Below are 23,538 nucleotides of genomic sequence, written 5' to 3' on the forward strand. Positions count from 1 at the left end.
AAAGGTAAACATATGATCATGATAAACTTGGTACTAATAACATTGTCAATTGCTTAGGTTTAGAGACACCCACCTTACGATATTAGTGTCAACCATAGACCGGATCCTAGAGAAACTCTCGTCCATGACTAGGTCGTCCTACTATACATGCTTAGTCTAATTCAATTCCGTGCCTCTTGACTTATAGAACGAATGAACAAACTTAAGCAATTGAATAAGGCCTTAAACAAAGATTAAACGTTATGGCACAAGCATGTGATAGAAGCAATTTGAAAAATATTATTATTAACCTATTTTATCATGTTATATACTTGATTTGCATGGCTCCCCTGGCCTTAGACTAAGAGATTTAGCTACTCATGTTAAGGTGCGAATTGTAAACTATAAAAAGAGAGATGATAAACATGGTTGAGTGATTTATATGAACTAAATGTTTTAACATACATGTAAAAGAAATTAATACTAAAGTAATCTAAATGGAGTGCTTAATTATAAACTAAATATAAACTAAATAGAAATGTAGACTATAAGTAGGAATACCTTAAAGAGATGAACTTTTATGGAAGAAATGAATAATAACCAAATGCTTGAATAACAAAATGCTTGAACAATAACTTGAGTACAAAATGTTGAAAGATTAAACTAAAGGAAGACTTAACAATTTGTAAACTAAAATGAAAAAACTAATGAGAGAGATTATAATGCTTAAGGCTATTGTATAATAAAATGAGACGTAATAAATTGGATGCCTAAGCCTTGGAATACCTATCCTATTTATAGGAGAGGAGAAGGAAAACGTAAACAATCAATGAGCATGCGGCCCCGATCGGGGTCGTGGTTATCTGGGTACTTTGGCTTAAATTCTTGTTTAATGCTTGAAGGAATCCAATGTTTGCGATAAATGATCCTTAATGCACCCGGTTAATGCTTCATAAATCCTTCTAAGAGCATCCAAATGAGCATCCTAAGCTTTGATATTTTCCACATGATTTTTGGACTTTTTATTGGGCTCTTTGTGGGATCATTTTGCATTTCTCACACACACTTGCTTGGGCTTGGAAACACCTTTCATTGTCATGCTTGGTCCATCTTGTTTCCACTTAGCTTAGTGAACTAGGTGTATGCTAATGTGATAGGAAAAAGCCTCTAAATGCTTAGATTCCTACAAAAGGTAAAAAATGCAAACAATACACCTAGAACACAATATTAACTCACAATATACTAATTAAAGTACGATAAACAATAGAAACCGAGCTAAAATGAGGGATACAAGTACATATAAAATGAACATATAAAACTCCCCCAAGCTAAACCCTTGCTTGTCCCCAAGCAAGAAACCAAATCCCATCAATTGCAATATCCCAAACAAGCTAAGCATAATGATTTAAAAACCCGAAACAACATGGGCAAGGAATAAAGCAAAACATGGATGAGATACACGACGGCGTAGCATAGAAAACTTTGAAATGAACCTTTAAGCTCTTGCATGATATTTTGACTTATGGACTCTCACGGGGCACTCAAACTTTTTTATATGTGAAGGGACAATTTTGTGAATGAACACTCAACTATCCTCAACTTATAACAATGTGCCCGCAATCTAATATGGTAAACATGTCAAAACTAGCAAGGAAATACAATCAAATGTAAGCATGATAAAGAAGCCAAATGGGTGGGAAGAAGACAAATAAACATGGGTAAGAAAGGGAAACAAAAGAGTTATGGTAATGTGGAGCTAAGTCAAGCTAGCAACTACCAAAATGCAAGGATGTTCAATCCAAACTCTAACCCAATTTTGCAATTCAAACCATAAGAAAAATCTCCAAAATATATGAATAATGCTTGAGAATTTCTCACATCTTTTCTTCTTCTCTTTTTTTCTTTTCAATGTATACTTCTTTTTTCATGCTCTTTCTTTTCTTTTTCTTTCTTCATTTTCATTCTCATTTTTTCAACTTTTTCCATTTTTTTCTTCTTTTTTTGCTTTTTTTTTTAGCATTAAGACCAAGCTCACATGATTTCCAACAATAAACCATATCCCAATGAGCACCCAAAACATTATCCAACTAAGGTACTAGCTCAACAAGGGTAGACAATTTCAATGATGTAGCTAGGGATAAATTTTGTGAGGGGGGGGGGGGGGTCAAAAAGGCTAATATATCATGTGAATGGCTCCAAAATGCTATAACAAATGAATGCATGCTTACCAAGAGATGACATGAGAACCATACTTGTGCGTTTTGATGAAACACACATTATAAGGAGACACCTACACTCACCTAAGAGAGACCGGATATGGATGCATTGGTCAAAAGAGGCTCTACCTTACCATTTTGTAGCTTGCCACAAGTCAAGATCAAGCCTATTCGGTTCATTCTCCATCTCCCACCTACTATGTCAAGACATCCCCATGTAGCTAATATCCCATCATTAAAGAATAAATCATTAGCAACAAGCCATTATTAGGATAAACAAAGAGGAAAGTAGGCTACAAGAAAGCACAAAGCAAAAATTTCTCTCAAAAATTTTCAAATTTTCTACACTACATGCAAACTACGCTATATACAAATGCAATATCTCCCCCCAAGCTAAACATCACATTGTCCTCAATGTGCCAAATATTCAAATCACCCAATCAAACCATAAAAATGGCTCAAAGCACAAAACAAGAAGGACTAGAGGTTATGTTTAATGGGATGCAAGATCTAAACTAAAATGCAAAGCAATTAAAAACTTACTCGATTTGCTAATCTCCCCCAAGCTAGCATGAATTCGGGGGATGTAGATGTTTCCTTGTGACTAAGGTGAAAAATAGTGAAGAAAAATGGTAGAGAAAGAGAATGGAGGTACCATCGGGTTTCTATAAGAATGATAGAATGATTTACTCTTCACCCGCATAAGAAAGAAATGCCAAAAATTCACGGAACCACGACCCCGATCGGGGTTGACTACTCCTTCGGGTTTTGACTTGTTTCCGCGTTGGTTAGATTTCCTTCTCGTTTCTCGAAAACCACGTCCCCGAACGGGGTTCTTGCATGGGGAAACGTGCCAGATTCACTTTTCTCCATTTTCACCTATAAAAGACAAAAAGGAACATTATCAAGTCGAGTATTTTATTACTAATCTACGAAAAACAATAAACTGCAGAAAAATAAAAACAAAAATAAACAAAAACAAAATAAAAAGCTTGGGTTGCCTCCCAAGAAGCGCTGGTTTAACGTCCCGCACGACGTAAGAAGCTATTTGATTCAAGTTTTGTTCTTGAGCTTGCCACCAACCAAGCTCCATGTCATAGCTCCTTTAGCATTCCGCAACCATTTGAAATTCTTCAAATAAAATTTCCCTTTCTTCTTGGCACTCCTAGCATTAGTGCCCTTAGCATCGTCACCTACAAAGCAAACAACACCCATATCGTCCTCCAACGGACCCATTAGTGAGAGTCCAAGTTGAGTAGAGGCATTAGAAGAGTCCACAGTGCTAAATAAATAACAAGACTCTTGTAACATTGGGCTTCTAATGGTGTTGTTTTTGCTAAAGGAAACCCGGTCATTACCCACTTCCAACATCAACCTTCCATTTTTCACATCAATTAACGCACCCGCGGTGCGCAAAAATTGTAATACTCCGTATTTATAAGTCTTGGGGTACTCTATCGAGTAGGCCTTACTCTGTCGAGTAAGGGTAAGTTGCGTTTTGGAAAAGTTTCTGACCTGTTGGGTACTCGATCGAGTAGCTGGGGTACTCGATCGAGTAGGGGGGTACTCGATCGAGTATCCTTGGGTACTCGATCGAGTAGCCCATTTTCTGGGAATTTTCTCGGGTTTTGTTAAATATGCGATTACGGTATATAAGCTTTGTCGTCATTATTCTAAATCACTTTTGCAAAACCTAAATTACTGTTTAAGAGAGAAAGCAAACAAGTTCTTCATCCTAATCGCATAATTAGCAATCCCCGGAGTTTGGAAGGTCAGTTCTTAGCGTTGATTATACCGTTGAGTTCCTTGCGTCGAGGGTAAGATCTATGTACCCTTTTTATTGTCTTTCCTTTGAATTGGTTAAACCCTAATTTAGAGATTTGGGGGTTTATGTGTAGTAAGTGATTTGGTAGCCTTTATGTGTTGTATGATAGAAGGAGGGTTCATAGAGGAGGCTTTTTGATTCAAAGAAGAGAGACCGTCGATTGTGTGCTTACCGGGTAGGATTTCTACTCGGTATTAGTCCCATAATGGTATATTGGTTGATGTATTGTATTTGGTTGTTTGATATAATAATTGTATTGTGATTGTGGTTGTGATCGTTGTTGATGGTTAGCGAGGCGTGGCCTCGGGCCGAGTGGGGTCACTTGCGGGAGTGGCTTCACGCCTAGTTTCGCCTTCTGTGGAACCCGCCACAGAAGGGATGTGCACATTAATGGACGGGGTTATCGCTCACTATGTGGAGCGGGGATTTGGTGGGTACGGCTGCGGTCCCCCATCGCGGTGGTCCAAAGTGGACGATCGATGATTGAGATGATTGGATTTGGCGTGATTGCGTGTGTGTGGCGATTAAGTCTGTTTGCCTTATTGTTATTATATATTGAATTGTGTGATTAGTACGACCCGGTGTTGTTTTGTAAACTGCGGTGATCCATTCGGGGATGGTGAGCGGATATTGAGCGAGTATTGAGATGAGTCTTTGGGATAGGCGGGATGGCCACGACATGATGATAGGAGTCTTCCGTTGTAGCTTATTAGTTATTTACATTTCGATTAGGACAAATCGGTTTGAGAACATGTATTGTACTTTCAGTTTGGTTTTGAGGATTGTACTTCTTCGCTAAGTATTTATAATTAAACGTTGTTTCTTCATTGTTTATTTGATTATCATACCTCGGGAAACCGAGATGGTAATGTCTTCATACCTGAGTGGTCCTGGTAAGGCACTTGGAGTATGGGGGTGTTACAAATGGTATCAGAGCGACGATCCTGAAACCTGTAACCAATGAACCTAATGAACATAGGGAGTCAACTAAAATGAACCCGGGGTAAAAGTTGTAGGAGCTAATGCAAAGGCTTGGGAGACGTCCTAAAGTCGCGAAGTCGCCCTACAATTTTGAACCGGTCACATGGGGGGGAATGTTTGTCGAGTCGTATGTGTGTTTGGTTAATTTGTGTAAGAATGTGATGAAATGTGTTAATTTTTGGATGTTTGAAGTGGAAGGTTGAGAATGTGAAAGGAAGGTTAATGAAATATATAGATTTGTTGTTGGAATGATAACATGTTGGATGTTCTACAATGTGGCGTTTAATAGCATGATGAAATGATCTCGTAAATCGTATGAAAAGATGCGTAGCATGTTAGTTATGATGTAATGTGGTTTTATAAAGTTTAGCATGTTAGCATATGATATAGCATGCGGGTAGCGTTTCTGAATTAGCATGACTCGATCGAGTGGGACTGACTTGATCGGGTGGGTTTTTGATAATTTTGAGTTCAGAATCGAGTTTTGGGGCACTCGATCGAGTAACTAGGGGTACTCGATCGAGTAGGGAGTCACTCGCTCGGTCGAGTATGTTAGAGGTCAGAAGGTCTGTTTAGGGTCTGATGTTTGGGTACTCGATCGAGTATGTTGGGTACTTGATCGAGTAGCCTGTTACTCGATCGAGTATGTTTGGGCACTCGATCGAGTAGGTTCTGGGTGGCGTGTTTTCGTGTTTTGAAGTTTAGTACGTGTGTTCATATCTACCCTTTCTTATATATGTATAGTTTCGAGATGCCGCCCAAGAAGACTGCTTTGTATGCGAGAGCTGAGCTTATGACCATGGATGACATCGTTAAGATGTTAGAGCACCAGGATGCTCTTACTGAGACCCTAAAGAAAGTGAATGAGGATAAGAATAAGGATAAGGAGAAGGAGGTTGATCACTCTAAAATCAGCCTCTATATAGCGAGGTTTAACCCGAAAGAATATAAGGGAGTTGGGGATCCTAATCTTCTTGATAGTTGGCTGAGAGAGATGGAGAACATATTAGACTTGGTTCACTGTCCTGATGAGATGAGAGTGGAACAGGCTGCGTTCTATCTGAGGGAGGCAGCTGGCAAGTGGTGGGATACAGTGAAAGTGAGTGCCAAGGAGATATATACAAACCAAGGGTTATCTGCTATACCTTGGGAGGAGTTTCGTAGGGCTGTGAGGAAGGAGTTTGTACCGGAACATGTGAGGAGTAAGTTGAGGGAAGAGTTTGACAGTTTTAAGATGATCCCGAGATGTCTCGTAGCCGAGTACTACGAGCATACCAATGAGAAGTCTAGGTATGCTAAGGATATGGGTTTGAGTGAGGAGAACCTGGCGCTGAGGTTTGAGAGAAGGTTGACCCCTAAGATTATGGACAAGTTACCCGTGGGAGTCCTTACTGATGTTAAGGAAGCTTATGAGAGGGGGGGGAGAGCCGAGAGGTTGGTGGAGATGGCTCGGGAGAGGTCAGGTGGTGAGAAGAGGAAGTCCGAGAGCGAGGGTGGTGGCCAATTTAATCACAAGAAAGGCAACCACAATCGATCTAAGGGATTTTCTTAAGGTGCAGGTTCGATCTTTGGGGCTTCCTTTGGGCGTGGCCGTGGAAGTGTGAGTAATAGTTGGGGAGTGACTGCTATAGGCTGTGGTGGTGTAGGCCACAAGAGACATGAGTGCACAAGTGCACCGGATCTTTCCGAGAGACTTGCACAGAGCTTCGCGAGCAACGCACCGGCCGGATCATGGCCAAACCAGGGAGGTCGAGTTACAGTGGAGGCAACCGCAACGGCGGTAATTCTTATCAGAAACCACCAACGAACAACAACAACAATCAAGGGTCGGGTGCTAAGCCGACCACATCAGCCAGTACTGTCCAGGGAGGTGGGCAGAAGACCAGTGGCAAGTTATTCATGATGGAGAAGAAAGCAGCTGAGGAAGATGCGCACGTTATCACCGGTACATTCCTTGTTAATGGTATTCCTACCTTTGTTTTGTTTGATTCGGGGGCTTCTCAGTCATTTGTGTCTTCGAGTCATGTTAAACAGTTGGGTTTGAGAGTATATGAGTCTGTTAGTGAGCAAGTTTTCATACCTTCGGGTGAGTCTGTATATTGTGGGAGATTGTTTAGAGATGTATCTATGATAGTGGGGCAAGTTGATCTACCTGTAGACTTGCTAGAGTTTCCTTTTGACGGTTTTTAGATGATAGTCGGGATGGATTGGTTAGGAAAGTATAAAGCTAAGATAGACTGTCATCAAAAGAAAGTGTCTTTAAGAGGTCCTAAGGGTGTTAGTGTGTCTTATCGTGGGTTTCTAGTCAAACCCAAAGTTAAGTTGATTGCAGCTGTCACCTTGAAGTCTTATCTGAGGAAGGGATGTCCTTTGATCTTGTGCCATGTGAGAGATGACCGAGTAGAGAGTCCGACGATTGATGAGATACCAGTGGTGGGAGAGTTTGCGAGATGTTTTTCCGAGAGGAGATTCCGGGTTGCCACCGAAGAGGGAGATAGATTTCACCGTTGAGTTGAAGCCGGGGACGGGGCCAATCTCTAAGGCACCGTGCCGTATGGGTCCTAAGGAGATGGAGGAGATTAGGAAGCGATTGGATGATTTGATAGAGAAGGGATACATTAGACCAAGTGTATCGCCATGGGGAGCACACCGTTCTTTTCGTGAAGAAGAAAGATGAGAGTTTGAGGTTATGCATAGATTACAGGGAGCTGAACCGAGTGACGATAAAGAACAAGTATCCTTTGCCAAGGATAGATGACCTGTTTGATCAGTTGAGTGGTGCATCAGTCTTTTCTAAGATTGATTTAAGGTCGGGGTACCATCAAGTGAAGATTAGAGAGGTGGACATACCAAAGACAGCTTTCACGTCGAGGTATGGCCATTATGAGTATGTGGTGATGCCGTTTGGGTTGTCTAATGCGCCAGCAGTGTTTATGGATTTGATGAATAGAATCTTCAGACAGTTCTTGGACCAGTTTGTAGTGGTATTTATCGATGACATCTTAGTCTACTCTAAGACTAAGGAGGAGCATGGGGAGCATCTGAGGATCGTGTTGCAAACTTTGAGGGATCATGAGTTGTATGCTAAGCTATCCAAGTGTGAGTTCTGGTTAGAGAAAGTTGTTTTTCTGGGGCATGTAATCTCTAAAGATGGGGTAGCTGTGGATCCGGCGAAGATAGAGGCAGTGACAAAGTGGGAAGCACCAAAGAATGTTGCTGAGGTTAGGAGTTTCTTGGGTTTAGCTGGATACTACAGATGGTTCGTGAAGGATTTCTCCAAGATAGCTAGACCTATGACAGCGTTGATGAGGAAAGAGAACAGGTTTCGTTGGGATGAGAGTTGTGAGACGGCATTCCAAACATTAAAGGAGCGTTTGACCACGGCTCTGTCTTAGCATTACTGAAGGAACCGAGAACTTTGAGGTTTATACAGATGCCTCAAAGAATGGGCTGGGATGTGTGTTGATGCAGAATGGTAAAGTGATTGCCTATGCTTCTAGGCAATTGAAGCCTTATGAGGAGAACTACCCTACTCATGATCTGGAGTTGGGTGCAGTGGTGTTTGCTCTCAAGATTTGGAGACATTACCTTTATGGAGCAATATTTAAGGTATTTTCTTATCACAAGAGTCTCAAGTACATCTTCACACAGAAGGAGTTGAACATGAGACAGAGGAGGTGGATGGAGCTGATTGGCGATTACGACATGGAAATCATCTACCATGAAGGGAAGGCCAATGTTGTTGCTGATGCTTTGAGTAGGAAGAGTGTACATTCTCTGTGTACAGCTCTATCCTTGATGAGGCTGAGGGATGAGGTAGCGAGCTTTGGGATACATATGATGCAGAAAGGAGATGCCATGGGTGATATGACAAAGATCGACTTGAGTTTTATGATGATATTCGAGGTAAGCAGGCTTTGGATCCTAAGATAGTTGAGTGGAGAGCTGGAGTAGAGAAAGGGACAGTGTCCCGCTTTTCTATTCATACAGATGGTAGTTTGCGGTTTGATGGTAGGTGGTGTGTTCCTAATGATGAGGAGTTGAAAAATACTATCATGACAGAGGCGCATTGCACACCATATTCAGTTCATCCAGGTGGAGACAAGCTATACAAGGATTTGAAGAGAATGTTTTGGTGGCCTGGGATAAAGAAAGAGACAATTTGAGTTTGTGTCCGTTGTTTGACATGCCAGAGAGTTAAAGGGGAACAGCGACGACCACAAGGTAAGATTCAGTCTTTAGAGGTACCTGAGTGGAAGTGGGAATCCATTTCCATGGACTTCATTGTGGGTTTACCAAAGAGTCAACAAGGTAACAACATGATTTGGGTAATAGTGGATCGACTGACCAAGTCAGCTCACTTTGTTCCAATGAAAGATACATGGACTAAGGCACAATTGGCTATGGCCTATCGAAAGAACGTGCTTAAGTTACATGGAGTCCCTAAGGACATAGTGTCTGACAGAGATGCGAGGTTTATATCGAGGTTTTGGAAGGAGTTGCAGGAATCGTTGGGAAAAACTTTGAAGATGAGTACAGCATTTCATCCTGCGACAGACGGGCGGACGAGAGAACAATCAAGACTCTTGAGGATATGTTGCGAGCTTGTGTGATGGATTTTGGTGGTAGGCGGGAGCAGAGGGTTGGACTTGATAGAATTTTCTTACAATAACAGCTATCACACGAGTATTGGTATGGCACCGTTTGAGGCTTTGTATGGGAGAAGATGTAGGAGTCCAATCTGTTGGGACGATAGTCTTTGAAGCAAAGTGGTTTTGGGACCGAGAGATGGTGCATGAGATGGTGGAATGTAGTTAAAATGATCGGGGAAAGGATGAGAGCAGCTCAGGATCGACAAAAGAGTTATGCAGATCTACATCGCCGGGATATAGAGTTTCAGGTTGGGGATAAGGTTCTTCTGAAAGTGTCTCCTATGCGTGGGGTTATGAGATTTGGGAAGAAAGGTAAGCTGGGTCAGAAGTTCATCGGTCCTTATGAGATCTTAGAGCGAGTGGGAGAGGTTGCTTATCGTCTGGCTTTACCTGCTGCGTTAGAGAGAGTACACAATGTGTTTCACGTATCGCAGCTGCGGAAGTATGTGAGCGACCCGTCGCATATGTTAGAGGCAGAGAGCTTAGAGCTAGATGAGTCCTTATCATATCTTGAGGTGCCTAAGCAGATTCTAGACCGAAAGGTTAGAAAGACTAGGAGTGGTGAGACAGTTTTGCTTAAGATCCTTTGGTCTAACCACGAGACCGAGGAAGCTACATGGGAGCCAGAGGAGGCTATGAAAGAGCGTTACCCTTTCGTTTTTGATCAGGTATGTATGGTTACGGGGACGTAACCTTGTTTCTTTTAGGGGGGTAGGAGATGATCGCGAACAGTTTTTAAGAGTTTTATACCCCTTTTATATGTTGTGTCGGTATGTTTGTCGGGATGAGTTGGGTTAGTATCATGTTTTATGTTGAATTTTGTTTGATTGTTGAGTCGGGAATGTTGTGGGAGTACCTTTGTTTAGTAGTGGTTTGAACTTCGGGGACGAAGTTCCTTTTAAGGAGGGAAGACTGTAATACTCCGTATTTATAAGTCTTGGGGTACTCTATCGAGTAGGCCTTACTCTGTCGAGTAAGGGTAAGTTGCGTTTTGGAAAAGTTTCGACTGTTGGGTACTCGATCGAGTAGGCGGGGTAGTCGATCGAGTAGGGGGTACTCGATCGAGTATCCTTGGGTACTCGATCGAGTAAATAGCCGTTTTACTGAGGGAATTTTCTCGGGTTTTGTTAAATATGCGATTAAGGTATATAAGCTTTGTCGTCATTATTCTAAATCACTTTTGCAAAACCTAAATTACTGTTTAAGAGAGAAAGCAAACTAGTTCTTCATCCTAATCGCATAATTAGCAATCCCCGGAGTTTGGAAGGTCAGTTCTTAGCGTTGATTATACCGTTGAGTTCCTTGCGTCGAGGGTAAGATCTATGTACCCTTTTTATTGTCTTTCCTTTGAATTGGTTAAACCCTAATTTAGAGATTTGGGGGTTTATGTGTAGTAAGTGATTTGGTAGCCTTTATGTGTTGTATGATAGGAGGAGGGTTCATAGAGGAGGCTTTTTGATTCAAAGAGAGAGACCGTCGATTGTGTGCTTACCAGGTAGGATTTCCTACTCAGTATTAGTCCCATAATGGGATATTGGTTGATGTATTGTATTTGGTTGTTTGATATAATAATTGTATTGTGATTGTGGTTGTGATCGTTGTTGATGGTTCGCGGGCGTGGCCTCGGGCGAGTGGGGTCACTTGCGGGAGTGGCTTCACGCCCTAGTTTTGCCTTCATGGAACCCGCCACAGAAAGGATGTGCACATTAATGGACAGGGTTATCGCTCACTATGTGGAACGGGGATTTGGTGGGTACGGCTGCGGTCCCCCACTCGGCGGGCGGGTCCAAAGTGGACGATCGATGATTGAGATGATTGGATTTGGCGTGATTGCGTGTGTGTGGCGATTAAGTCATCTGTTTGCCTTATTGTTATTATATATTGAATTGTGTGATTAGTCTCGACCCGGTGTTGTTTTGTAAACCTGCGGTGATCCATTCGGGGATGGTGAGTAGATATTGAGCGAGTATTGAGATGAGTCTTGGATAGCTGGGATGGCCACGACATGATGATAGGAGTCTTCCGCTGTAGCTTATTAGTTATTTACATTTCACTTAGGACAGTCAGTTTGAGAACATGTATTGTACTTTCAGTTTGGTTTTGAGGATTGTACTTCTTCGCTAAGTATTTATAATTAAACGTTGTTTCTTCATTGTTTATTTGATTATCATACCTCGGGCAACCGAGATGGTAATGTCTTCATACCTGAGTGGTCCTGGTAAGGCACTTGGAGTATGGGGGTGTTACAAAAATGGCCTACCCAATATAATTGGGGTTTGTGAGTCCTCGGCCATATCAAGTATGAGGAAGTCAACGGGTATGAAAAACTTGCCAACTTTGACGGGTACATCTTCTAAGACACCTAAGGGTCGCTTTAAAGAGCGGGCCGTCATTTGCAATGTTGTACTTTTGCATTTTAAAGCACCCATGTTAAGTTTATCACAAAGGAAGTAGGGCATGACACTTACACTAGCACCTAGGTCGCAAAGGGCCTTATCAATGGTATATGTGCCTATAGTGCAAGGAATAGAATAGCTACCGGGGTCCTTATGTTTCGGGGGAGACTTATTTTGTAAGAGTGTACTACACTCTTCAGTGAAAGCAATGGTCTCAACCTCATTGAAGGATCGCTTCTTTGAGAGAATTTTCTTCATAAACTTTGCGTAAGAAGAGACTTGGGTAAGCAATTCCATAAATGGGACGGTGACTTGTAAATTCTTACACATTTCCATAAACTTACCGAACTTACCTTCTTCCTTGTGCTTTGCTAGACGATGGGGAAATGGTATTTGATCGACTTCTTTTGGAGGAGCATCCTCCACATCTTTCACTTTCTCATTGTAGTTGGGAGCATCCACCTTTTTTGAAACAACATCACCCTCCTTAGCATTGGGAGACACTTCTTCAACAATTACCTCATCACTTTTGTCGGGCATAGGGTGCTCAACAACTTTGGCATCAAGCTCGCTCTTCCTTTTTAGTATTAACAATCGATGGGGAAATGGTACACGGTCCCTAACAAGAGGCTCTTCACTAGCCTTCTTTTTGTCATCTCCCCCAAGCTTGGCCTTTTTAACAACCATTTCTTCATCCAAAGTCATGGATGGCCCGTCATAGCTTGTACCACTTCTTAAGGAAATAGAATTGACGGTTTCATGTGGTGGGTTACCTTGGGAAGGTAGTTGACCGTTCTTCCTTTGAGAGTTAGAAGCGGCTAGTTGAGCCACTTGTTGCTCCAACATCTTGACCGCAACACTATGAGCTTGATCATTCTTTTGAATTTGAGCCAATAATTCCCTTTGCATTTGGACTATCATGCCCTCGAGCTTACCAACTCCTTGATTGTGTTGTTGGCCATTTTGTGGTGGATTTTGTTGGTAATGGTTTTGTGGGGGCCTTTGTTGATTTTGATAACCCGGTGGAGGGATATACTTTTGTTGTTGAGGAACATAGGCATTTTGTTGTGGTGGGGGTTGAGGGTTAAACACATTGTTGCTAGTGTAAGACAAGTTCGGATGGAATTTTGTATTTGGGTTGGAAAATGTACCCGGTGGATATGAACTTTGTCTAAAAGCTTGAAAAGCATTTACCTCTTCGATAGGAGCTCGGCAATGAGCGGCATAATGACCCGCACCTCTACAACCATTACAAACAACTATTTAACTTGTTGAAGACACGGCATTGAGTTGTTGAATGGAATCTTTAGCATCTCTCTCCGCCAATTGTTGTTGGAGCAAGGCAATTTGATCTAGCAAAACGGAGTTGTTGGAGGAATATTCTTTACCTTTGGATGGCACAACTCGGGAATTGACATATTGTGCATCATGGACCGCCATAGATTCGATCGTGGCATGAGCAAGGTCGGTGTCAATTTGATCAAACCGCCCATTGTTAGCGGAATCAAGAATCCTTCGGGACTCGTCACAACATCCATTGTAGAATGTTATTGCTAGAAACCAATAATCTAGCCCATGATGTGGGCATTGTCTTTGAAGCTCCTTGTACCTTTCCCAAGCCTCATATAAGCTCTCAAGAGCTTGTTGACGGAATCCGGTGATTTGGCTTCTCAAGGTTTGAGTTTTCTCCGGTGGAAAAAACTTTTGATAGAAGGCTAGAGCCAAAGTCTCCCAATTGGTGATTCCCATGGCGGTGCGGTCAAGGCTATTGATCCAAAGTTTGACCTTGTCCTTCAAAGAGAAAGGGAAAAGTATTTCCCTTATTTGGGCTTGAGTGACGCCCGTTTAACGGATCATGGAGCAATAGTCGCAAAAGTTTTGCACATGCAAATTGGGATCCTCCAAAGGACTTCCCCCAAATTGCTTCCTCTCCACAAGGCTAATGAAAGCCGGCTTGATCTCGAATTCCGGCGCGGTGATTTGAGTGGTTGTGATACCAGCCGGAAGCATGGCCGTGGTGGGCTTTGAGTGATCGGAAAGTTTCACCATCTTTTTGGGAGTAGATGGTGGTGGTGGTGGAGATGATGAACTTGAAACCTCCTCCTCTTCAAGGGCTTCTAGATCGTCTAAGTAAGACTTTCTAGCACTTTCAATTTGAATGGGAGAAGTGGCTTCTTTCACTTCCTTCCAAAAACGTCGTCTTCTCCTAAAGGTTTTCTCGGGTTCGGAATCCGGTGAAAGCAATTCTCCACTACGAGAGGACCTGGGCATAAGACAACAATTTCTAGAGAAGTGATCAGTAACGGTCTCAAGGAACAAGTGTTCCCCAAGACAAAGAAAAACAAGATAAAAATCGACAATTCAAAATGCAATAAAACCGTTTCCCCGGCAACGGCGCCAAAATTTGATAGGCTTATCGCGTACCTATGCAAAAATAAATTCCCTAAACACAAATAAATGTACTAATAGGGGTCGAACCACAAGGAAATGGGAATTACGTTGTGAATTGCTATGGGTAGATTTTTATCAGGGTCGATTTCGTTTTTGGTTTGACTTGGTTGTTTGATTGACTAATAAAACTATGATGTGAATTATATGATTAAAATGAAGTCGAAGGGGTTCGGGTCACACATGCAAAGGTAAACATATGATCATGATAAACTTGGTACTAATAACATTGTCAATTGCTTAGGTTTAGAGACACCCACCTTACGATATTAGTGTCAACCATAGACCGGATCCTAGAGAAACTCTCGTCCATGACTAGGTCATCCTACTATACATGCTTAGTCTAACTCAATTCCGTGCCTCTCGACTTATAGAACGAATGAACAAACTTAATCAATTGAATAGGGCCTTAAACAAAGATTAAACGTTATGGCAGAAGCATGTGATAGAAGCAATTTGAACAATATTATTATTAACCTATTTTATCATGTTATATACTTGATTTGCATGGCTCCCCTGGCCCTTAGACTAAGAGATTTAGCTACTCATGTTAAGGTGCGAATTGTAAACTATAAAAAGAGAGATTATAAACATGGTTGAGTGATTTATATGAACTAAATGTTTTAACATGTAAAAGAAATTAATACTAAAGTAATCTAAATGGAGTGCTTAATTATAAACTAAATATAAACTAAATAGAAATGTAGACTATAAGTAGGAATACCTTAAAGAGATGAAATTTTGTGGAAGAAATGAATAATAACCAAATGCTTGAATAACAAAATGCTTGAACAATAACTTGAGTACAAAATGTTGAAAGATTAAACTAAAGGAAGACTTAACAATTTGTAAACTAAAATGAGAAAACTAATGAGAGAGATTGTAATGCTCAAGGCTATTGATACCTGTCGATGTGAGTATCAAAAATAATATTTATAAAACCAAACTACTACTAGCAAGCGGTAGTAAGGGTCGATCCGCAGGAAGGTAGGGAGATGATAGTTGTTATTAATTCTAGTCTAAGGGTAACAGTTGTGGGGGTTTTGGATTGGATTATAACTAAACCTAAATGCGAAAACAAAATAAAAACTATAACTAAAGCAATTAAATAAAAAGGTGTAGAAAATAATAAAAGGGAAGCTAAGATGATTGGTTCACTGCAGCTGCGACGACGGTATCTAAGTAAGTCTGATAAATCACGATAGGTGGGCAAATAAGAAGTCCTCTCGGTCCATTCTTAACTAGTGGCGCCTCTCAGCCTATGCTACTGGTCCGTAGGTCTCACTAATACTAGCTCTCGCCCTGAAAAGTGATTCCTAATACCTAAATTACTTATCTTTCGATCTTAGCAATTTAGTCGTCTCAATTTATTAATCTATTTTCCCTCCCCTATTTCTCGATCTTATGGGTCGGTCAAATACTAAGCATTTAACAAGTCTCCTCTCGGTCTCGTTGTCAAATATTGCAATTAAAACATTGAAACGGTGCTAATCTATCATGCGTCAGTCGATCGACCACTATAGGCAGTCGATCGACCAACAGGTCCAGTCGATCGACTGACTAATCCAGTCGATCGACCAAAAGCCGACATCAGGTTTACTAATATACGTCGTCTTAGCTACAGATCCCCTCGCATCTTAGCACGGGGTATTTAGCTACTCATAATAATTCTAACTACAACTACGAAAGCAATTAAAACAGTAAACGGAAGCATGATTAAAACGATTTAACAGTAAATTCACAATAAAGAAAATTACGGCTTTAGGGAATTAATCTAGCAATTCTAACTACGAAGATAATAAACTTAAAGACTGAAATTATGATTGAGAAATACCGAAACTGAAAGCCGAGAGGAAATCCAGATGCAAAATAGCGAACTTTATTGAGAAACTAAAGTATTTGAATGTAAACTATGCTAAACTCGAGACCTCATGTCTCTCCTCCAAAAACTGATAATTATTCTGAAAACATAGGTTAGTTATATAGGAATATCACGCACTCTTATTCCTAAACCTAAGAATACATTGGGCTTTCTAATTCTCGGTCTTTTAATTTGCGCATCAGCTCGCGTGGTGGTCGATCGATCGACCACGAGGGCGATCGATCGACCAAAGGTGCTTTGTCTGAGTGCATTCGACGATTCTCGCAGCGCGCACCGATATTAAAACAGCTGCCATTTCTTCGTTACTCGGTCAAATCAGGCATTCTATGCGGAGTTGGAAAGCTAACAGGATAAGCTTTCACCTCCAATTGGAATCACTCGATTATCTGCTCTAAAACTCGAGATATAGCCATCTGAACGAGGCTGCAATATCGTGAAATGCTTCTTTGCTTGTTAAACTCGTACGCACCCTTGCTTTTGCTATCTTTAGGCCTTGAAACGCGCACCAAGCTCATTCCTCGAGTCAATACTCCATGTCAAATGCAATGCTAAGTACTTAGGGACGGATTCGGCTTATTTTCCACTGAAATCTTCATATTCCTACAAAATCACAAGAAAAGGAAGAAATACACGAAACAAGGGAAATAGTAGCATAAACTACTCAATTGAGCTCTGAAATGTGTGTAAAATAGGGTGTAAAACATCATATAAATGACACGCATCAGCTATTGTATAATAAAATGAGACGTAACAAATTGGATGCCTAAGCCTTGGAATACCTCTCTTATTTATTGGAGAGGAGAAGGAAAACGTAAACAATCAATGAGCATGCGGCCCCGATCGGGGTTGGGTGGCCCCGATCGGGGTCGTGGTTATCCGGGTACTTTGGCTTAAATTCTTGTTTAATGCTTGAAGGAATCCAATGTTTGCGATAAATGATCCTTAATGCACCCGGTTAATGCTTCGTAAATCCTTCTAAGAGCATTCAAATGAGCATTCTAAGCTTTGATATTTTCCACATGATTTTTGGACTTCTTATTGGGCTCTTTGTGGGATCATTTTGCATTTCTCACACACACTTGCTTGGGCTTGAAAACACCTTTCATTGTCATGCTTGATCCATCTTGTTTTCACTTAGCTTAGTGAACTTGGTGTATGCTAATGTGATAGGAAAAAGCCTTTAAATGCTTAGATTCTTACAAAAGGTAACAAATGCAAACAATACACCTAGAACACAAGATAGCTCACAATATACTAATTGAAGTACGATAAACAATAGAAACCGAGCTAAAATGAGGGATAAAAGTATATATAAAATGAACATATCAAAGTTCATGTCTCCCCACCCTTCTCCACCACCATGCCACTCTCCCCATCCTCCTCAGTACCCTCCCTTTGCCCTGGACCCATTATTTCTTCCTGCCCATGCTCCTTTCTCATAGTGATCATCTGGTCATCCTCCTGCTCTTCGCTGCCCCTGCTCAAACCCCTTCCCCTCTCCCTATTCTCTCCCTCAACGCCCCTTATCCTTTTGTATCTTCTTGATCCGTGTGGATAAGGCAATTTGCTGCAACTTAGCTACCATTTTCTCAATATCAGCCTGCTCCCCCAACCTATGTTCTGCCTCAAATTCCCCTCTTAAATCCCTAGCTTGCTTGCTCGTCCGGTCATTATTGGTTTTCACCACTTTCCATGGTGAAGCGCGCAAATCATCCCCAAATATTAACTCCTCTACTTCATAGGGGCCGTCATCACAGTCCTTCTCGCCATGACCGAGAATACCACAACCATAGCAATACGTAGGCAACCTCTGATATGACACTCTAAACGACAAGACTCGATCATCTGGCATTCTAATATCCACCGTTTTCTTCAAAGGTTTTCGAACATCCAGCAAAACCCTTACCCTCACAGCTCGTTCTACCTCAGGAGTTGTTGCCTCATCAACTCCAAAAAAAGAACCTATCTGTGCTCCTAGATTCCGCAAATTCACATTGTTGGAACGCCCTTTAATGGGTAAGTCGTATATCCTCGCCCAGACAGGCAAGTTATGTAAAGGCACATCAGTCATCTTCCCTACCTTATTGTGCTCGTTGAAACACCAGACGAACTTATCGAAGTGCCAAGGTTGCCCTTCCAAAACCTTCGTCTTGTCACGTTCATCATCAAATTGGAAAATAAACAGCTTCTTCTTCGCTTCCAGTATGTTACCCACAATTGTGCCTTTAGGGTTCCACAATTTCACCATCGAATCGATTGCTACCCTCATATTTATCGCTTTTGTAGACCAGATCTTTCCTATAAGCAAGAATTTAGGTTTCTCCCCCGCATCACCATCATCTCCCACGTCCCAAGCGAACACCTGACCCCTCTACGCCCCCATAACCTCCTTCCCAAGCCATCTAGAACTGCCCGCCATAACCCCTATTACACGATAGAACTAACTAGGAACCCGATAGTTGCTTATAACACCAAACTGTAATTCACAAACGAAACAAACCAACAAAAAGAAAATAAAGAAGGAGATTCCCACGTACCGAAGCCGAGGAATCATCCTTGAGCGAGAAGGAAAGATCAAAGACGTAGCAGAGACGGAACTTCCACAGAAAACCCTAGGAGAGACGAGTCAAGTTTCATTCTTGGTAGCTACAATTTGTTGTAATGTAAACAGGTCATTGTGGTTTGGGCTTTAGCTAGTTAGCCCATCTCATGTACACTTACTTTGAAAATTACCATCTTGTCCATCTAGAGATGGTAAATTGGTCAACTTGGTCGCGTTAATTTTAATTTGAAACTCTCTTCTAAATTATTATTATGTTCGTTTTTTCCTCTCTAATTTGAGAGTCTCTCTAAAATAGAGTTCTCTTTGTTTTAAGTCTTCTTAGCTGCCACCCTCTTCCTTGCCTAACCTTATCCCAAACACCACCACTTCATCTATCTTTCCGCTTTTTTCCACCACCTTTGATGAGTTGGCTTTCATGCAAGGCCTCTCTATGACACCTCACCCTAATTTTTGTCCCCTCACCGCCTTTATAACCACCGTAAGCCACCATCAAAAACCCTAATCCATCAAAATCCCTTATCACCTTCATCTCTTACCCTATTTTTTAGTCCCTGTTTTTCTCTTTTCCTGCTCTGTATCCAAATAATGGCTTCTTCTTCTTCATCCACTCTTTGTCGAGCGGGTGTGAGTCTTAAACTACCATTATACCTTTGTGCGGACCTTACTGGGGTTGATTACAATAAAGCTCTAATAGCCAAAATTCTTGATCAGCGCTATCTTGACATTCCTAGGCTTTATGATCTTATTTCAAAACACTGGAAACTTAATGGTACCATTTCTATTCGGAGTATGGAGCCTTACTATATCTTCGAGTTTTCTTCGAACGCTGATCTCTCTTATTTCCGCCAAAGACAAACTGTCAACATTGAGGGTAGCTTGTTTGTTTTCCGAACTGTTTCGCCTTCTACTATACCTGACAATTTACTCTTCCATATTGTCCCTCTTTGGATTAGAGTAAAACACCTACTTATACCTTTAATGAACACTTCTGTAGCGGCGTTTCTCCTTTCTCATGTAGGGGATATATGTGAGGAGGAGTCGTACCCTTCTCTTATTCCACCTCGTAATTTTGTGCGGGTTAAAGTATGGGTTGATATCTCAAAGCCCCTTATTCCAGGATGTTATTTGGCCTTTAATGACCGAGAACAGCAATGGATTAGCTTTTCTTACGAAGGCGTGTTCCGCTTTTGTAAGACGTGTGGACAAGTGGGTCATCGAGTGTCCTTTTGCCCCTCTGGTAAGGTCAAAGGAACTCGAGGTATTCAAGCTATGTTGGAACAACTCTCTGCTCGGGGACTTATGGTCTTACATGGTCCTCCGGGATCGCCCTTTTACAGTCTGGATATTTTTGGTCTCCCTCCTCGCCTCAAATATTTAAATTCTGAGATAAACACTCTTTCTAATGAGTTATCTTGGACTCCAGTGGTGCCTCACCGGTTTTTTCTTTCTCATGGTCCACCTCGGATGATGATCTTGATGGAAATGGTTTTGACCCTCCACCAGGATGCATGGTACAGGAAGACCAATCCCGTGAAGTTTTACTTGAAAATTTTCCTCTCGTCAGGGGTCCTGTTGTTCCAGGTCCATCGACCTTTGATGTTGGTGAACCGTCTCGTGCTAGAGACCCTTCACCGGCGTTTCGTATGGTAGTGCCTAATAATGAGGATGATGAGTTTACTGCATCACTTGAACATGAACTTGCTGAACCTTCGACACCACCCAATATAGTGGATGTTGGATGTCTTTTTCGCTCCCCTGCTACTTCTCCTAATCATAATTTACCTGTTATGGACTCTCTTGGGCGGACGGTGAAGTTTGTTTTTAAGCGCAAGGTAGGAGTTGGTTTTAATTACTACAGTCGCACTCGTTTTAAGCGCACTAATAGAACGAGTTTCTCGGATTTGGCTGTAGACTCTGTTTCTGAACCAACTCCAGTGGAATTACTGCTTGGTGCTTCATCTTTTGCGCCTTTTCAATATAGGTAATCTGATTCTATGCTTTCTTCCTATGCTCCTGGCCTGAGCAACAAACACACACTTTTACCTTTTGAGTTCTCTCTTTTGGACTTTCCTGTTTCTAAACGTCCTCGGCTGCAACAAGCTGGTCCAATAAATTTGATGGACGGACCATTTCTAACGCTTGTTTCATCTTCTTGTTCCAGAGATGAAGCTGTTGTTCCTGACTTAGGTCTGGTGGCGGACCTTAATTCGCCACCCGTTTACCAATGAAGATCTTTTGCTGGAATTGTAGGGGGCTAGGTTCGACGGATGATCCTACAATTCCTTTTCTGCATCGGAGTGTCCAACAATATCATCCGTCCATTTTGTTTTTGCAAGAAACAATGACTACCTCAGTCTCGGCTTCAAATAAAACTTCCCATCTGGGTTTGCCACATTGCTGCGGTGTTGATTCAACGGGACATAGTGGCGGCCTTCTTTTGCGTTGGGATTCTTCTATAGACTTATCTACCTTAAACCTAGATCCTCACTTCATTTTGTGTAAAATATCTATCCCTAAGGATCCTTGTACAAATCATGTATCATATGTTTTATTTATATATGGTGAAGCCCGGTTTGAATATCGACAAGCTTTATGGAATCAGCTTACTTTGAAGCTTTTGGGGCTCTCTCCTTTGTTGATAATTGGTGATATAAATCAGGTTGAATTGTTTTCAGACAAGTTTGGAGGAACAAGTTTTATTCGTGGTCAGGATGAATTTACGGTATGGAAAATTCAGAATGGTCTTATGGACGTCAGTTTTTCTGGTCCCCGTTTTACTTGGATGAACAATCAATACAACGGTAAAATTATTTTGGAACGGCTCGACCGTGCTTATGCCAATCAAGAATGGTTTAATCTCTTCCCTGCCACTTCAATTACTAATTTTCCTATTCTTGTCTCTGATCATGCGCCCATTTTACTTTCTCTGTTGCCAAGTTCAAAACCTCGCAAATGACCTTACTGCATTGACAATTGGTGTTTAGATTATCCAGAAGTTCGAAAACTCGTTTCCAATGTATGGGACACGCCTTTTTGTGGATCAACCATGTATATTTTGTCTCGGAAATTGGCCTCTGTTCGTCATGCTATCATACAATGGGTTATTCATCATCGTATCTCTCATGGAATTAATTGGTCGGAAATTGAAGCTGATTTGGACCTCACTGCTGCTCAGATTGTGGATGAACCTTTGGCTTTTTCGTTCCAGCAACTTCGCTCTTCTCGATTACACGTACTGCGTAATCAACGATAATACTGGGTTCAACGATCAAAAATCAGGTCCGAAGTCTTGGATGGCTTTCCTACACGGTTTCTCTATATTAGGGTAAAGCAACGCGCCACAAAGCATCGCATTCTGGCCCTTCGCTCTTCTGATGGTGTTTGGTTGGAATCTCCGGACTCTATTACGTCTGAAATAATCAATTTTTTCAAAAAGTTGTTGTCTCCTGAAACGGTCTTTGCTCCAGCCACTCCTGCGCCATTTGATCATCCATGTTTCGCTGGACTGGAGTTACCCACGCTTGGCCCTATTGAATGTTCCCTTTTACAAGTCCCATTCTCGGAACAAGACATTTTGAAAGCTCTACGTGGAATGGATGACTCAAAATCGCCTGGTCCAGATGGTATTACTCCTAAATTTTTCCGTACTTTTTGGCCACAAATTGGACATCTTGTCTCTTTGGTGGTCCTTAGGTTTCTTAACACAGGCGTCATGCTCAAGGAATGGAATAACACCATCATTGTCCTCATTCCAAAAACTGATAATCCGGAATTGGTTTCACAGTATCGTCCAATTAGTCTCTGCAATGTCATATACCGTCTGGCTTCCAAATGTATGGCTAATCGGCTCAAATTGGTTCTTCCAGCTATTATTTCTGAATCCCAGCAAGCATTTGTGCCTGATCGTCTCATGTCTGATGGTTGCCTTATTGCTCATGAAATAATGCACTACATTAACAAGACTAAGAAAGGCACGAATTGCTACTCTGTCATTAAGCTGGACATGCATAAGGCTTTTGATCGAATTTCATGGCACTTCCTCTTGTCCGTTTTGGAACGTTTTGGCTTTCCGATAACTTGCCGTAATCTCATATGGAAATGTATCTCCACAGTCACTTATCGGATCATGATAAATGGTGAACCATCACCTCCTTTTCATCCGTCTTGTGGATTACGCCAAGGTGATCCGATCTCCCCTTATCTGTTTATTATGTGTATGGAGATTCTGTCTCGTCAACTTCAGCAGGCTGAGTCCCAACACCGCATATTTGGCCTAAAAATATCGCGGTATGCTCCGCCTATCTCACATCTTTTTTATGCTGATGATGCTTTCATCTGCTGCAAGGCAACACCTGCTTTCTTTGAGACTATCCGTGATATTTTCCAGGGTTTTGAGGAAGTTTCTGGTCAAATGATTAATCTGCAAAAATCTTTTATTAAATTTAGCCTCAATTCTCCGGAGGACTTCAAGACCCATATGACCTCCATTTTGCGGATGAAAGCAAGTGATTCCTTTGGTACTTACTTGGGGGTTCCGGTTGATTTACCAAAGTGTAAGAAAACAGATTTTAATGATATACTTGACAAGATTACTCT

At 41.5% G+C, this 23,538-nt stretch overlaps 1 non-coding gene across 1 annotated transcript; it reads left to right on the top strand.

The window, feature by feature from the left end:
* The first annotated feature begins 13,619 nt into the window (after positions 1 to 13,619).
* LOC141654283 (small nucleolar RNA R71) lies at positions 13,620 to 13,727 on the top strand. Its single transcript, XR_012547844.1, has one exon. It is a non-coding gene; the product is annotated as a small nucleolar RNA R71 (small nucleolar RNA).
* The last annotated feature ends 9,811 nt before the right edge of the window (positions 13,728 to 23,538 follow it).

This window comes from Silene latifolia, chromosome 4 (genome assembly GCF_048544455.1).
Source record: "Silene latifolia isolate original U9 population chromosome 4, ASM4854445v1, whole genome shotgun sequence".
NCBI classification, from domain to species: domain Eukaryota; kingdom Viridiplantae; phylum Streptophyta; class Magnoliopsida; order Caryophyllales; family Caryophyllaceae; genus Silene; species Silene latifolia.